An 18612-nucleotide genomic window follows, 5' to 3' on the forward strand; every position below is an offset into this window, starting at 1 on the left:
GGCTGCTCTAGTGGTTACTCCAGGATCAACTTCCTTTGGTTCTACTATACAAGACTCTACAGTCCTCTAATAACCACTGACTAGAAACAGGAGGCCAAGTCACAAACTGAATTTCAATGCACAGAAAGAATTGCTTTTAATATCTACCAAAATGCCCAGAAAGAACGTCTTGGATATAGCCAAATAAATCTTTTAAGTGGCTGGAAGCACAGTTTTCTTTTTGACTTTTCAGATGGGAACCCCAGAGAAGCTCCTATAGGTTGGTTCAGGGAACTGAACTCATTATTTATTGATGTGTAATCTTCTAAAATTGTTAAAAAGGATTGTGTAATCAAGTACATTTAGTTTATAAGATCCTAATGATATCAGAAGTGAGTTTTACATAAAAAACCATTTTGTTCCATGGATTTATTCTTCTGAACGAATGGAAGCAGAGGATGGGCACATGACATGACATGGGTATGAATGTCAGAGAAAAACTAACAGGAGTGGTGGGAAATGCTTCTCCCTGTGTCACCATGTGAGTCCCAGAAATCACACTCAGATCATCTGACTTGGATCAGATGGCTTTACCAGTTGAGTCATTTCACTAAGAGGTTGTGTCATGGCTTGTCTGTCTATTCTTGGAATTCAACATAAATAAAACTAGCATTTTTATTTCATATATCTCCAAAGTAAAAATAAATATGGTACAAAGAAACCTGTCTTTCAAAAAGACATTTCTCATATGGACCATAATTTCACCAGTACTGAGTAAACTGGGGCATCTTAATTAATGACAGAAAATCCTGAATATAGTTCCCACTTCAACTCTAAACTTCAGTGAGTTTCCTTTTCAGAACAACTGTATTAATGGAGGCTTTATTTTAAAATAGAAATCTAGGGTTCTCTCTGTATACTACTAGTAAATAAGTAACAATGACAATATTTGGTCTGATGTTGGATATAAACAGGATGAGAAGACATTAGGACTGGACACCTCCTTCACAAACAACAGCTTCCAAAATGACAGGCTGGAACTGCAGAACTCTGATTAATGATCATAGGAGTGGGTATCTGTATCCTATATCCTGGGAGTAGACATGATGTATTTACCCTGCTGGAAATTCCTAACTGTTCCTGGTTTCAGAAACCCTAAACCTTCTGAGCTTATTGAATAACAGGAGGATTCCCAGTAGAGAGCAAAGACACACCATTGCTCCCTCATATAAGAATCAATTCATGTGGGCCTGTCAATCACACTGAAAGGAAAAGGGCCTCAGGAAAATATGCTTTTCACAGCCATTTCAGAAATAGTACAAAGTCAGCCTAAAATGCAGACCAGGGAAAAGGTCCCTTTGGTTGATGTTGGCTGTCATCCCTTGAGACTGCGTTCTCCTCTCCCGTGCAGTGATCTCAGAGTCTGTTCTCTACATTGCAACATTTGCATTTCATTGCAAATCTTTCCATGGAGACCCAGAACCAAGGGGAGTCCAGGCAAAGTTCCCATGAGCCAAGGCAAGTGAGTGTAGAGAGGGACCCAGTGAAAGCAAGCTGTTTTATTTTTCTTATATTTACATTTTAGCATAATGTTCTTTTTTATTATTTGAAAATTTCACATAATACAACTGAACACCCTACTTCCCAGTCTTCCGTCATCTGTACCCCACCTTTGTCCCCTCCCAAACAGGCTTTTTTTTTAAAGTCCACTTCGTGCTGTCCATATGATCCTTGGTGCATGATCAAACTCCTGATGACCAGCCCCTTAAAGAAAAGTGAGCCTTTCCCACCCCCACCCCAGGCAGTAACCATCTATTGTAGAGAGCTACATGTCAGCATCCTTTTCACAATTTTTAAGAGTTCTCTTCGACGGCTTCCTGTCTAGGCTGTTACCTTTTTGCTAGTGGGGTCTGTGTTTTAAGTTTTTAATGTTTTGCTTGGCATTGACTTGCAGGGGACTTCCATGCCAAGCACATACTCTCTGCCTTTTGTTTCCCTCACTCTTTACAGATAATGTTGAAAAGATTTTATAAATAAATGTGTTCTTTGTAGCTCTTAGTATTAAGACGTATCTACAAGATATTACATGTTTTTCCACTCCAAATTCTGAAGCAAGTCTATTCCAAACCCAGAAAAACTTCATTTCTCAGTTCTATTTGACAGGAAAAAAAAAAAACATTTTTTTTCAGTAGGATGTCACTTTGCAAGCAAATTTACTCTTGTCATAATGAACATCTATTAAAAATATTTCTCCTAAAAGAAAACTAAATTTTCTTGAGACAATGTCAAACGTGTGATAAATACCAGGATGTATTTTTCTAGAATGTTTATAGAAAATGACAAGTCAGCCATATAATATACTTCATTATTTAGAGTTTTGAAACTATAAAGTTGGAGTGACAAATTTTTGTTTCATTTATTTTCCCTAAACTCTGAAGGTCAATAATATCTTAACAATTATTGAAAATAACATGTTTTAAAGATCCTGAAAAGTAGCTGGTATGGGTCTGACTTGATTTCATGGAGCTTTTATTTACCTTTTTGACAGGAACTTCTATAAAGTTGTTTCCTATTTATCACTCATAAGGATCTGGGTAATCAGTCTGTTTTTAATTTGATAATTGTTACTTCAATAAGCAATGCTACGCACAAGTTCGAACAGAAGCTACATTGGAAAAGTGAATGTAGCATCCTAACAAATTCCTTTTGCTGCTGTGACAGGCTGTTACCCCTTTCAATCACTTCTTAGCCATCCTGAGAAAGGAAAGTCAGCTAGAGCTGCAGGGTTTTTAACTTTTTTTTTTTTTTTTTTTTTTGAATCTGCTGCAATTTTACTTCTGCAAATCAGTAGTTTATATACAGAAAAGAAAACTATCAAGTCATACAAGGAACAACAAGAGCTTGGCAATAATTCAATTACATCATCTTTAAAAAAAACAGCAAGCACACAATTATTAATTGGTGCTAGACATATCCCTTCACCCATAAGAACTTTATGACCCAAAGATCAGTCTGTGTTTTTTTTTTTTTTTAAATTTATTTTAATTTATTTTGCAATACAATTCAGTTCTACATATCGGTCACGGATTCCCTTGTTCTCCCCCCTCCCGTCCCCCTCACCTTCCCCCCAACGCCCCCCCCCCCCATTCCCATCTCCTCCAGGGCAAAGCCTTCCCCACAGACTGAGGTCAACCTGGTAGACTCAGTCCAGGTAGGTCTAGTCCCCTCCTCCCAGGCCAAGCCAAACAATCCTGCATAGGCCCCAGGTTTCAAACAGCCAACTCATGCAATGAGCACAAGATCTGGTCCCACTGCCTGGATGCCTCCCAAACAGATCAAGCCAATCAACTGTCTCACCCATTCGGAGGGCCTGATCCAGTGTGGACCCCTCAGCCATTGGTTCATAGTTCATGTGTTTCCATTCATTTGGCTATTTGTCCCTGTGCTTTATCCAACCTTGGTCTCAACAATTCTCGCTCATATAAACCCTCCTCATTCTCGTTGATTGGACTCCCAGAGATCCACCCGGGGCCTAGTCATGGATCTCTGCATCCAGATCCCTCAGTAGTTGGATGAGGTTTCTAGCACAACAATTAGGGTGTTTGGCCATCCCATCACCAGAGTAGGTCAGTTCGGGCTGTCTCTCGACCATTGCCGGCAGTCTGTTGTGTGGGTATCTTTGTGGATTTCTGTGGGCCTCATGAGGTTTGCAGACAAATGGATGGATCTAGAAAAAATCATCCTGAGTGAGGTAACCCAGACTCAGAAAGACAAACATGGTATGTACTCACTCATAGCAGGATACTAGACATGAAACAAGGATGACTTGTCTGCTACTCACATCACCAGGGAGGCTACCCGGAAAACAGGACCCCAAGAAAGACACAGGGATCACCCAATGACAGAGAAATGGAATGAGATCTACATGAACAGCCTGGACATGAGTGGGGGTAATGAAAGGCGAGGGTCGAGGGAAAGAGAGCTTGGGGGAGCGGGAGATCCCAGCTGGATCAACAACAGAGAGGGAGAACAAGGAATAGGAGACCATGGTAAATGAAGACCACATGAGAACAGGAAGAAGCAAAGTGCTAGGGTTTTTAACTTTTTGATGAGCATTCCATCACCTTGACTTTGATGTGTGGCTTCTTCTTCAGAGGTCAGAGCAGGGGATTCTGATCTGCAACTGAAAAGTCTGAGCTTCATACCTGTGAGATCTCTTCATTATATTTATTTGTATGTAAACATTTCATAAAATCTTTCAGAACAAAATTCCCCTAGCTGAGATTATCAACACTTTAAGCACATTCCCGTGACTGCCTCGCTTCCTAAGAAGAAAAGACTTATGTAAGCCCTTTCTATATCAAAATCAATAACCACAAAACTTATGTTTATACTCTTGAGAGGTTTTGAGCAGAAAGCCAATGATTGTTCATAGGAAGCATTGCTAACAGCTGCTATTAGAACTTTGCTTGCTTATTTTTTAGAATTATTAATAATAAGTTTAATCAGCTTCAAATTTGAATAAAGCTTGCCAAACTAATGAATTAAAACAACATACAACTGAAAGGTGTTATCTCTATCATTACAACAAAACCATATACCTTAATCTTAGAGGAAATATCTTTTCAAAGTAAGGGAATAATTGGAATATCATATTCTGTATGAAAGTATTTCAACAAAAAAATCTCTAAGCAAAAAACATATTAATTTTTTTCTTACTTGTCTTGAGCAAATGTCCCTCTAAATATGAAAGTAATGAAACAAATGTTTGGGTTTTACTTAGGAATCAACACCAATAAAAAGGAAATTATGTAAATAATATCTGAGAGAGTCTTAAAGTGGTATTGTTTTCAATCACCTAATTTCAAAACATTTCATAGTATCATTGATAACATGCCAACATGCTGTATGAAAAAGGCATAGAGACCCGTAAATATAATCAAGTTAATATAACTTGGATATTGTTTGGAATTACTCAGAATTTCCCTTTAAAACTAATGTGACTGTGGATTTAAATTACTTCCAGTATCATCTTATTCATATGCTTTAAAAATATATTCTTTCTTTTGTTTATACAGAAAGATATAAAGTGGTTGTTTCATCTTTGTTGAAAGTGCACACTGACCAAGCGAATAATTCAAGAAAATGTCAACTTGTTAAAGGATGAAGTCATTCTTACTAAGCACACTGTAAACTGTGTATCATACACTAACCATGTCTACCTCTGTTTTCAGGTTTCGGCACATTTAATCTGTCTACAGTACTCTCGTAGCACCAAAAGCACACTTCTAACACTTTCTGCATGGTGCTGTCAGGTACTGTGAGCCTTGGAGAGAACTCCATAGTTTTGAAACGACTTTTCTGTTGCAGTTGTTTTACTTATTTTACCATTTTATAGCATGTACCCTACATACTTCCATGCAGTATTAGAATCAATGCATCTTTTCTGAAAGAATAAATAGCACAAATGTCCATTTCTGAAACATTGTTAAAAACTTATTGTTAAAAATAAATCAATCCTCTCATCCCTTTCACTAATAAAGAATATTAATTGCTAATGTGTACATCGTTATAATTAATGTTGATATGTGAAATAAGCAAAAGATATTAGACAAAGTATTACCTTAAAATGTTCCTAATGGTGGAAAAAACAAGTTTTGTTTTGTTTTGTTTTTGCTAATTAAAATTTTAAATTTGTTTTACATCTGGATCGCTTCCCATTCCTCCTCTCCAACCAACCCCCCCCCCACTGCCTCCCTCCTCCCTTCTACCAGTTCCTAATCCACTCCTCCTCCTCTGTTCAGAAAGGATCAGGGCATCAACAAAGCATGGGACATCCTGTTGAGGCAAGATCAAGCTCCTTCCCCTGCATCAAGGTTGGGCAAGGCAACCCAGTATGAGGAATAGGTTCCCAAAAGCCTGTTTAAGCACCAGGGACAGGTCCTGATCCCGCTGCCTTACAAACAGACCAAGCTACACAATTGTCACCTACATGCAGAGGGCCTAAGTCAGTCCCATTCACACTCCCTAGCTGTTGGTCCAAAGTCCATGAGCTCCCAGGAGCTCAGGTCAGCTGTCTCTTTGGGTTTCCACGTCATCACCTTGAACCCCCTGGCTCATACAATCCCTCCTCCCTCACTTTAACAGGACTCTCGGAGCTAGGTCCAGTGCTTGGCTGTGGATCTCTGCACCTGCTTCCATCAATTACTGGATGAAGGTTTTCTGATGACAATTAGAGTAGTTACCAACCTGATTACGGGAGAAGGCCAGTTCAGGCACTCTCTCCACTATTACTAGGACTCTTAGCTGGAGTTATCCTTGTGGATTTCTGGGAGCTGCCCTGGTACCAGGTTTCTCCCTAACCTCAAAATGCCACCCACACCCCATCAAGATATCTCTTTGTATAGTTTTGTTTTTCCCCAAATATCATTGTGTCTCATGTTGTTACTACAATACATGGAATTTAAGCACTTATTGTTAGATATGTGAAATTTTCATGTATCAAAGCCCCATGCTTCTTCCAATGGGTGAAAGTTCTAGCTAACTGATAAGAAAATTGAGACATGGAAAACAATTCCAAGTATGGTTTCCATACAATGACAGCAATGCTCAAAGCCACTGTCAGTGATGTCGCTTTCCTTCAATAGCTGTCTCCTTATTCTACCACTAGGTTTAAGAGCTCCCTCTCCCAACTGAATTGCCTCAGAAACTACAATTAGAATTTATTTCTGGACTGTTTTTTTTTCTGTTGCATAGGTTGATTCATACATTTTGAATTTTTTTTTTTTGCCAGCTTCTGTAGCATGAATCTTAAATGGTCTTATTAATAAAAACACACCTGAGCCAAGTATTAGGATGAATGCTGAATGATCAGAGAAACAGAACAAGCCACAGCTTCCTCACCTCGTCAATTCCTCAGCTGATCCTATTTCCTCATAGTGGAAGCCTCTGAGTCCTCATCCAAATGAATCTCAGCCAAACTGCTGCTCAAAAGCCTAAAAGCTTAACCAGCTCTAGTTCCTGGTCCTCATGCCTTATATACCTTTCTGCTTTCTGCCATCACTTCCTGGGATTAAAGCCCTGAGTCACCATGCCTGGCTGTTTCCACTGTGGCTTTAAACTCACAGAGATCTGGATGGATCTCTGCCTCCCAAGTAACAGGATTAAAGGCATGTGTGCCACCATTTTCTGGCCTCTGTATCTAGTGGCTGTTCTGTTCTCTGACCCCAGATAAGTTTATTAGGGTGCACAATATTTTGGGGAACACAATACCACCACAAGCTTCATCCATGCACATAGTTCATTTTGAGCATATTCATCCAGTTTCCTTATCTTGCTCCTTCCCACACCCTCTGTAACTCCTCTTCTTCCCAGGAAACCCCTTCCCACATTCACGTCTGTTAAATCTCATGACAGTCCTTCCTGACAGGTTCCCATGACACGGTGTCCTGATGTTTGGGATTCTTGGGGGGTTTACAGAATTAATTGATTTTCATGGAGTTGACGCTTAACTAGTATCAGTCCTCAGATGTATTGTCACTCAACTGCATGACTCATTCCCAGTCAGTCATGCATTGAACTTTCAAATACAATGATCATATCTTCATTTACCTATTTCTTGAAATTTAATTTTTGTATTTAAAATATCTATTTGTCATAAACACATAGAAATATAACCAACTTTTTTTTAACTAACGCACAATGTCCTGTTTAAATTTGTTTTTAAGTCTGTTTTGTAGATTTATTAAGATTTCATATGTTTTCTGTAGAAAAGCACTTCTGCTTCCCCAATCCTGGTAGTGATATATTTTGTGGATTTTACTTATTTTATGATGGCCTTTAGTACACTACACACACACACACACACACACACACACACACACACACACACGCACACACGCACACATGCACACGCGCACATGCGCACATGCGCACATGCACACACGCACACACGCACACACGCACACACACACACACACATATATATATACCTCTATAAGTTGTTTAGTAATTTTGTCATGTGTATACATTTATAAAGAGTCTTTGTATATTTTTTTCTAGTGGTTACTCAAAATAACAAAACACCTTTACCTAACAACACAATCTTGCAAAGACTTGCATTATAATACTTCTTGAAGTCCAACAACTTTATTTTAGTACAGCCCCACTCTTGCTCTTATCAATACCATATTACCACTATAAGTGTTTCACTTCTAAACAAAGAATGCCTATTACTTTGTTTCTTCATGTATTTATTTCCATTGCTTTTAGTGAATTTAAGAAAAGAATACAAAAATACATTTATCTGGTCTTTATGATGTTCCACTTTTTCTATTCTCTTTTACAGAGAGATACCTTTGAGGAAGTTTTTCCCCTAGGCTTGAAAAATTCTCTTCAGCATACCAAGTACCATGAGACTATGGTGAAGAATTCACTGAGATAAGTTTTTCTTATCTGAAAATATCTTTAAATCCACATTTCTTTTGGAAGAGTGTTTCTCTACACTTAGTATTCTGAGTTACCTTTAAACCTCCCTCATGAACTTTAAAGCCATCAAGCACCTTGCCTTCTAGAACTCAGGGTTATGAGAAGTCCATCATCATTCCTAACATTATTTTCCTCTGTCTATAAAATGCTTTAAACCTCTGTGGTGGCTGTTTAGTTTAATTGCCTGATTATAGTACATGCAGTTTAGATTTTCTTTGTTCTTTTAAAATACAATATTTAACTTTTCAGGCTGTAGACTGAGACACTTCACAGTTCTGAATTTCAGGTGGTTATTTATAGCTGGAGATTTAGCCTTTAGATCCTGCTGTCCAGGTGATATTTCTGATAGCATCTCTACGACGCCCTGATGACTTCTTTTTGTGCTCCTGTGTTATATAAACAGCTAAACTCTTGATTAAAATCAAGAATAATATTTTGTGGTTGTAGGTTGAAAATTTATTATAGAGCAGGTCTTTATATTTCTGAGAGGAGACGAAGTTCTATTATTTCCATTCCTTTAGTGTTTTCACATAATGCTTAGTGTACACTCCCATTGCTTCTTTATGGCTTGAGAAACCAGTGGTGGTAACAATTCAACCATACATTATTCTTTCACTAGCTAAAAAATGTGTGATTTGAAATACATCACACCCACTCTGGTTCAATGAAGCATAACGCATGTAGAGAAGGGAATATAGATGCTAATTTTTGACATCTGTTATATTTCAAAATAACAGTGCAATTCCTTAGCATTGTCCTAGGTTTAATACTTAGTAACTGTTATAGAGGTCTCTGAAATTTAAACATACTTAAATACATTAAAGTATGAACATTTATATCTCATTTTTAAGCCAACATAAGACCGATTGCCTAAGCCTGTCTCTTTCTGGACATATAGGATTGCCATGAGGGAACTGTGTCTTGAAATTAGTATCCACCATTTTCCCATATTTTAGAGCTCAGAAACATGTCCTCTAGTTTTAAAGCAAATTTTACCTGTGCATTTTTTATCTCAACTATAATTTTTGATTGGACACAGAGAGTTGCCAGACTCACACCATTACTAGTACTTGAATGAGTTAAAGAAAGTAAACATTATTGCTATTTATACTCTAATCAGTGAATGTCTTTCAGATTATCTGCTATGTGGGTAAATGAGAATATCAGACAATATACTAGTGAACCTCACTGTAGAGGGGATTCAAGACTCATATCACTGTTAGGGTGCATTACAATATGCTTTGCAACAAGTGTGTACAAACCCCATTTATCTTTCTTGTTTAGGTAAATGACCTATTTGAAAAGAGGAGTAGACTTTTGGTCATATACCCAAAGGGTGCTCCATCATATCACATTGTTCAGCTATGTTCATAGCTGCTTTATTCATAATAGCCAGAACCTGGAAAAAACCTGGATGTCCCTCAACTGAAGAATGGATAAAAAAATATGGTACATTTACTCAACTACTGAAAACAATGATATCAGGAAATTTGAAGGCAAATGGATAGAACTAGAAAAAAAAAATACCTGAGTGAGGTAAACCAAACCAGAAAGACAAACATGGTATGTGCTCATTCATAAGTGGAATTAGCTGTAAAGTGAAGGATAACTATGATACAATCCACAGATTCAGAGAGGCTAAGTAACAAGGAGGGCCCAAGAGGGGAAGGGATGCATGGGTCTCCCTGGGACGCGTAAACAGAAGAGAGCTCCGGAGTGGACGGGGTAGTAGGGTAGGATGGGAATATGAGGAATCAGATTGGTGTGCATGGAGAGGGGAAGTACTGAAAGGAATGACTGAAAATAGAAGGGGGCATCTCAGGATCAGTTAAAACCTGGTGCAAGGGAATCCCCCAGGAATCTACAAGGATGACCCCAGCTAAGACTCCTAGCAATAGTGGATACATAGCCTGAATTGGCCATCTCCTGTGATCAGGCAAGACTTCCAGTGGAGGGATTGGAACAACAACCCAGCCACATAACCTTTGACCTACAGTCTGTCCTGCCTATAGGATGTGGGAGAGTGTGTATTTGGGGTGGAGTAAGGATGGTGAAGAGATTGTTGGAGTGGTCAACCAATGACTGATCCAACCTCAGATCCATACCATGAGAATGAGCCCACCTCTGACACTGCCTGAGGTGTCAGGATGCGGAGATTGGAAGACCCAGAGACCTATGATAGAACCAAACATGATTGGAGAAAAAAATGTCAATATAATGATACCTAATGATATTCTGCTATATCACATAGATTGATGACTACGCCAATTGTCATCAGAGAGACTTCATCCAGTAACTGATATAAACAGATTCAGAGACCCACAGTCAGACATTCGTCAGATCTCATGGAATCCTGCTAAAGAGAGGGAGAAAAATTGTAGGAGCCAGAGGAATCAAGGACATCACAAGACAACCCTCAGAGACAATTAACCTGGACTCATATGAATTCATAGAATCTGAACCAACAAAAAAGAAGCCTGCGTGGGATTGACCTAGGCCCTCTAAATATATATGTAACAGTTGTGTAACTTGCTCTACTTGTGGGACTCCCAACAATGGGAGCAGAGAGGCCATTCCTGAAACTTTGGCTGGCTGTTGCAACCCTATTCCTCATACTGGAATGCTTTGCAGAGCCTTTAATACCAGGGGAGGTGCTTAGTCTCACTACAATTTGATATACCATGCCATATATATATATATATATATATATATATATATATATATATATATACATACACCCATGGGAGGCCAGCCTCTTCTCTTTCTGAACAGAAAGAGAGAAGGAGTGGATGGGGGGAATTAGAGAGGAGGTAGGAGGAAAGAATGGGAAGAGAGGAGGGAGAAGAAACTGTGGGTTGGATATAAAACAATAAACAAACAAATAAATTACAAAAGATTAGAAAAAAAGGCATGTTAAAAAAATGTGTGTGGACCATGTAGGTGTTAAATAACTATTCAAACATATGAAGTAAGGAGAAATCTTTAAGAAATGCTAATAATCTCTCTATTTTAAAAGTAAATTAATTTCCCACTGTGAAATATTTTTTTGGTATTTTCCAGTTATAGATCAGCATAGCATAGTGCTTTGACTGTATTTAAAATTTTTGTTAGTATTTAATAATGAAGTAGTTGAGAGTGAAAGCACTAATTTGCAGGAACATTCACCAGCAAACCTGAAGCCTCTGGCCTTGCAATTAACATATAAGCAAACATTAGCAGTTTTCTCTGGAGATAACTATACTTATTGAATGATGAATTTGGCTCAGATATCTTCAGGCCTTTTCATTTCACCAGATATAGATAATCAACCAAGACATATTGTTCTAAAGAAGAAATAAGCTAAGTCACTGTCTTACCAAGGCCACAGATTAACTGTTCTGATCTATTTCCACTCTTTACCCACTTAGAGCAATTCACTTTCATTTCCCACAAGAAGAGGTTTGGAAGTGCATCAAAGGCAAACTTGAAATTGGGTTATCCCCTCTGTTCTCAGTTTCTGCCACATGGCATCAAGTGATTCTATAAAGAAAGGACAAGTGCAGAGAGCAACTTATGACCTTATTTCAAAGAATGTAGCTGCAACCCTTGGGGAATGAATGGTCTTTTTTCTTCAATCATTTCGTTCAATTTCATTTTTTCTAATTAATTAGTGAAAACGACTTTACTGCTATGCACTAGTTAAGCACTTGTCACACCAATTCACTGGAATCGTATTTTAATTTGCATATGTTTTACTTGAAATGAAAAAGTCATTTTAATTTCATATCACTTGCTTCATCATATGCTTCCTCAATGTAATTTCAGATTTATTTAAGTTATGTGAAAACCGCTTGTTTAGAACACGGAAATGTTTGTAGATATATTTCATCTTATTTTAAATTCTTAGGAAGGGAGAGGAAGAAAGAAGAAGGAAGACAGAGGGTGAAATAACAGTAAGATATCTGAAAAAGTGATATTGAATCATACTATTAGCCATTTATCTTAAAGGAAGCCCCTACATTATATACAATTCTGTGTAAATATGCAAACATATGTTTAATATACATTTCTCACCTGGCCTTACAATACTCTCTTTAAAGAGTAAATCACCTAACGAAACCTCCAATATCAGAGCTGTCTAAGAGACTCTCAAAACATACACCTATTGCTATTGTTCTTTGTTGTCCCTTAGAGGTTAGAGGTTTGTCCCCATTGCTGAAGACATCACACATTTCAGAAACAGGGCCCAGAGGCCCATTGAGTTTGAACTGAAGTGAATGTCTCCTCCTTGAGGACTAACTTTTATAATACTAGAAGGAGCCATGCAAACTTCAAAATGAGGGAAGAAACAAGCAGTCCTACCCAGCTATGATGTCAAAGAAGAAAAACAAACAGAATGGCACAATAACCATAAAGGTGCAAAAGTGGCATGCATACCTTAGTCATGACCAATAACTTTAAAATTGTACTAAAAACCTGCTCAACAAAAAGGAAAACATTCCTGGTACTGGTAACCCAACTAACTTCAGTGCTAGTGAAGTAAAGGATATTGGAGAAGGACCTATAACCACTAATTTACTAAACAAGAATAATCACTAACAACGGTCTGAAAGACCCTAGCCCTTCAGGCTTACACCCCCAAGCCTCAGGAAGAGAGAAACTTCAAGCACCAGGAAATGAGAAACTAAAAATCTAGTTCAAGGGCCACCTGACTCAGCCACTGCTCAATCACCCCTGTAACAATATAACAGTGTAAAAAGATTTCTGTTAAGAGATGTGCTCAACTGTGACTGGGATAGTTGCAAGTGTTCCAGGAAGGACCACTGTGACCTTTGTAAACTCAACTCCCGCCCTGATACCCCCCTTGAGGTTTCAGGAAAAATGTGCACACTGACGTAACTGTATCCCCTCTGTGATCACTCTGTGATCAGACCATGATCTTGTGAAACGAAATTGTATGGGAATTGTAATCTTATGGCTTTTGTGGGTTTTTCCTTTAAAAACCCCCATGGGGCTGCAGTAAGTTGCGACTCTTGCTCTTGGGAGTAGAGGAGCCCTTCTATATGGAAGCTTAATAAATCCTCATGCTGTTGCATCAACTGGACCGGAGTCTGGCTTCTTGGGGCACCCACTTGAGACCCTAAACTTTGGGGTCCAACAAGTCTAGGGACATTTGTCCTTATACCCACAGATAAGTATAGTCTTTATTCCTCATCAGGAAAACTTCTTTTTGAAACAGAGAAAGACCTCTATAGAAAACAACAACCAATCGAAATGCAAAGTTGTAGAGCTTAGTCCCAATGTATACTCCTACAAAATATCACCACAGCCAAGGCTCGGGGAACATTGCAGATGAAGGGCAATTAAAAAAAAAAAGCCTTTTGGCTTTTGCATATTGGTCAAAACACCCACTGCCATAGGGTTCTTATGGCACTTAGGAAAGTGTTGTGATCTGAATGAACATACCCCATAACCACCAACTAAGGATCAAGTATCTAAACATGAGACTGCGGCATTTCCACAGCATTTTAGTGATGGTGTTCTTAGATTCCAACACATCCGTAATTTTCCAGTATATGTTCTGATAATTAGTCATTGATGGTTAATATTGAATCTGCCCTTTAAACTTCCCATTTAATTTATAAACAAAAAACTCTTAATAATGAAAATAGCTAGTCTTTTATGACCTAAATCCTCCTTGATCTATGTGCTGACAAACATAAGTTTCAATTTCACAGATGTGCTTTACTATTACTCTTCTCTCTCATTAGTGGGATATTTTAATTCTTGGTGGTGAGGCTGTCTTTTTTCAAATAAGTCCGATACACAAGTTCTTATGTATTAGAAATAGTGCTGTTCTCTTCCTTGTTTTCTTTTCTGTGTGGAGTGTAGAAGTAGTTATGAAATTAAATAGAATAAATAATGAGTAATAATGGGAAAAGCCTAATCTTATTACCAACAAAAGAAATTGCACAAAGTAGTTCTATGAACTATCTATCTACTATCTACATGTATATCTATCAAAGTATCCATTTATCCATCCATCTCTGTACTTACTACAGAAAATCTGAACTAATATTAATATTTGATGAGCTAAAGCCTGAAATGTGGCCTTTTAGAGAGGCCCAACAAGGAGACTTTGCATTCACTCCTTGCAGGAGGATCACTGTGAATTTATGTCTGCCTTGCCTCCCGGCCATAAGCAGAGGATTTATATATCTCAAGAAACTGGTTGATCAGGAGTAAAAGGAACAAGGAAAGTAAACTGTGATGTGCCAGACAGAGCAGATGGGAAATGTAAAAGGCCTCAGGGCAAGCACAGCTAGGAAAGTACATTCCAGACACTCACCCTAGAAAGAAAAACTGACCTTTCAAACAAATTTTGCTTCAGCAACTACTTTAGGTTAGAGGTATATCAGCACACATGTTATATATAAAAATAACATTTATAATTGGAGATAATTCATTAGAGTGCTATGGGTATCTGCAAAAGATACATTTGTCAAAAAGGAGACAGTGTTCCTTTAATATCTACATGATCAATTTTATGTAAAAATTAAAATTAAAATAGCATGCTATAATCAAAGATATACGTGCTACTTAATGAACTTTTAGCTAACATCTGAAGTGTAACTTGTAACACATTAAAAATATGATAGCATGCTAGATTTATAGCAACAAAGTAGGTATGAAGTGAATGAATTATAATAAATTGTCAATGGCAAAATCTTGATGAATATGTATATAAAGAATGGAATTTTTTCAGCTCTGTTATATCTATCTTAAATAGTTAATGAAATACTGTAGATAGTGGTAAGCATCTTATAAAGAGATCTATAAACTTATTATGGAATTTAAAAATATGAAGTTTGAAATAAAAGTAAAAGATAAATTATTTTATGGAAAGAGCAGATATGCCGTATATATAGGCATATTTTTTTAAAATGAAGACGAGAAGAAGCAGCAGCCTGAAAGAGCTTCTTGGGACCCATGGTTCCATATGGGTTTTACCAGTGTCTGTAGTGGGTAGCCATTCCAGCTTTGATCTGGAAGTTTCAACCCCCACTGAGACTTCGGCAACTGCCACGCCTACAAGGCGGGGCCAAGGGAGGTGCCTGGAGACCTGAGATCTGGATGGGCCAGTGCTCTCTTTGTTCCGGGACCCTGGACGGTGGAGGTGGGCCAAGCAGAGCTCCAGAGAACACCGCTGGACTGCGATACACCTTCCCCAGACCCGGTGACCTACCTATCCCTTAATTTGTAAGTTACGCCATTAAATAAATCTTTTAACTACGTGGAGTGGCCTTAATAATTTCACCAATAAGTGTCCTTTAAATAACTTTGATAAGAACAAGCAAGCAGCAATGAGTGAAAATAATATATTTAAAACTCTTCACAACTGAACTGTGATGATTCATATTTAAGTTACTATATAAATATAAATCTGTATGACTCAAATCAAGGACTCTGTTTAAGAATGTTACAAAAGCACACTGACTGAGAAGCTGACCTTAGAAGATGGGAAGGAAAATTCTTTTCTCTAATGCCTGGAGGTTTCCTTTGCTTCTATTCTAGGCTGGTGCTAATTGCTGATAAATAGTGGCAATTTGTTAGATGTAGACAGTGATATATATGTAATCATTGGAACAGAGGAAAGTGTTGTTAAATAAAATACCTTAGATCTTACAAAGATCATAAAAGTAGTATGAAGTTAGTATTGAGGTTATTGTGAATTAGAAAAAGGAGAATAAAAATAATGATTTCAAGATTTGTTTTCCTTTTAATTAATAAATATGGAAGTTAGACATGAAGCCAGCATTGTTGCTAGGAATACTGACATCTGTAAATATGTTTATTTGTTTTCTCCCTGGCATAACAAGATTATTGTATTGTAACAGCTAGAAATCTACACATTTATCATATAGCAATGTCTCCCATATGGGCATGATACATGTTCATTTAGAATCTTACAAGTTGAATCCAGTCTACAGAGACCACAGTATCTCCTATAGATTAGAGACCATTTTTTTTTACATATAAGTTTTAATAAAATTCAGTTTTTTGTTTATGGAACTGAGGTCATTATTTTATTGGTGGCTGTAGATTTAGGGTTGACTCTGTTATAATCCTGTCTCATGAAAACATAGTTGGGAAAAGTAAGCAGAAAGGTCTCCTTGGTGTCTTTTATGATGTAAGGAGTCACTTGATGCAAGATAGTCTCAGGAATATTTCATCCCAGTCAAAGAGACTCATATATGCAGAGTGGATATATCAGGTAGCAAGAATCCCAGGGCCTAGAATTTTGAAACCACAAATGTGTATGTTACCATCTAAGTTTAATATTGCTTTGATTAAGAAAACTTTAAAAAGTTTGGTAATCCAGCTTGTTGAATTAATCAAGCAATCCATGAATAGAATGAAAAAAAAAATATCTAAAATGTTTAGTCATTAATGATTGTGATGCTATAGGGAGCATTTAGCATAAGCTTCATGAGAGACTTAGAACTCCAATGTCAAATGAACATAGGAACAAATTGCATCTCTGCAGTTTGGAAACCTGCTTTCCTGAACAGAGGCAATGAGGCATTCACAAAAACATAACTGTGACTGAGTCATGCCACTGGGGCTATGCAATTAATTAAGTATTGTCTTCCTCTACTCATTAAATGCTTCACTTTGTCCATGTGTTTAACTTCCTTGTCATAATCCTAGTACTCGCTGCAAATGAAGGTTCACTCATCAAGGGATCTCTTTTTTTTCTGATGAAGTATTCAAAGAAGGAAAGGAAATGATTAAAAGCAAGGAGTAAAGTGTGATATTACATGGGATTTTTTTTGGTACAAAAATGACAGCTAAGAGACACTGGTATTGGTGGAGATTTCATAGAAATGGTGACAACTTTGATACCCAAACTACAACTTAAAAAAGGAATTCAAGAGTAATGTGAAGTGCAAAAGTGGGCACATTCAAGAGATGGAATCATGCTGGGCTTTAGGAAAATAGGCAAACGAAAGCAAGCTACTTGTTTTAGGTTAGACTATGTGTAGTAAGGCGAGCAAATATTAGGGTACGTGAGCACATGTTATAACCACACTGGAAAAATGTCAAATGACTTGGGCTAATTACTCAACCTCTTTGATCATCATATATACTCTTTTTGTATGGGGTAAGGTACATTATTAAAGTAAACATGCAAAAAAACATCAATATATAAACTTGACCCTAGTGCCTGATGAAAATGGACCTTCCAGCGTAGAGCAGTTACCAGTAACAAGATGATAATGAAATTCCAGCTGAAGATACTCAAAAGAAAATCTCACAAATGGTATAAAAAGGGATCAAATGAAGAATGTGTGGATATGAGATCTGCTTTTTAGAAATATCATCCTATGTAGTATTCAGATACTCAACTAAAGGGGCCTGATGTTGTGGATAGTGGAAATTGACTGGAGCAAACTGGAGTATTGATTTTGTTCATTTGTTTTCTAAAATAATGGATGTAGTGGCAGTGAGCAGAGATGAGGCTTGAGGCATATCTAGAGACAGAATCATTAGCAAGTGATAGTAAATTAAGTGGGAGGACCTTTAAAGATTAAATGAACAAGGTCAGCCTATATTGATAAAACAAGTTAAGTCATAAAGAAAACAAAAATATTTCAAATTAATTTCATTTCACCGTTCTTATCCTACAATGATATGCAGAAGAGCTAATTCAGAGCTTCCTTAGACAGATCCTTAGAAAACACTGCTGACAAGAGCGGGGGAGAGGTCCCAGGAACCTGACGTGGAAGGAGACCACAACGGAAAGGATTAAACTTTCAGCCAATACTTCTTTCTGATGATTGTATGAAGTTGCTGGGATTTTGCAGAGCAATGGTAGAACCTACTGCCAAGCTGCTTCTTTCCAGGCATTACCTAAAGAACCAAGGTAGCCATCTGCATAGAAACTTGAGAGATCAAAGGGAAACATGTCATAGAGTAATTTGAAGTGAATCTGAGAGAGTGAGGTGAGAAAATGCTGCAAGACACTGAAAGACGGGAGGGTTCTAAGAGGGATGCGTTTAGACTGGAGATACACATTTGAAGACCAATGCCATGGAGTTGAGCAATGAAGCATTAGGCATGAGTCAGAACTTAGGAATGCAGATTTGGACATTTGAAGACCAA

Source organism: Peromyscus californicus, unplaced genomic scaffold (genome assembly GCF_007827085.1).
Source record: "Peromyscus californicus insignis strain IS unplaced genomic scaffold, ASM782708v3 Scaffold_12__1_contigs__length_115047231, whole genome shotgun sequence".
Taxonomy (NCBI): Eukaryota; Metazoa; Chordata; class Mammalia; order Rodentia; family Cricetidae; genus Peromyscus; species Peromyscus californicus.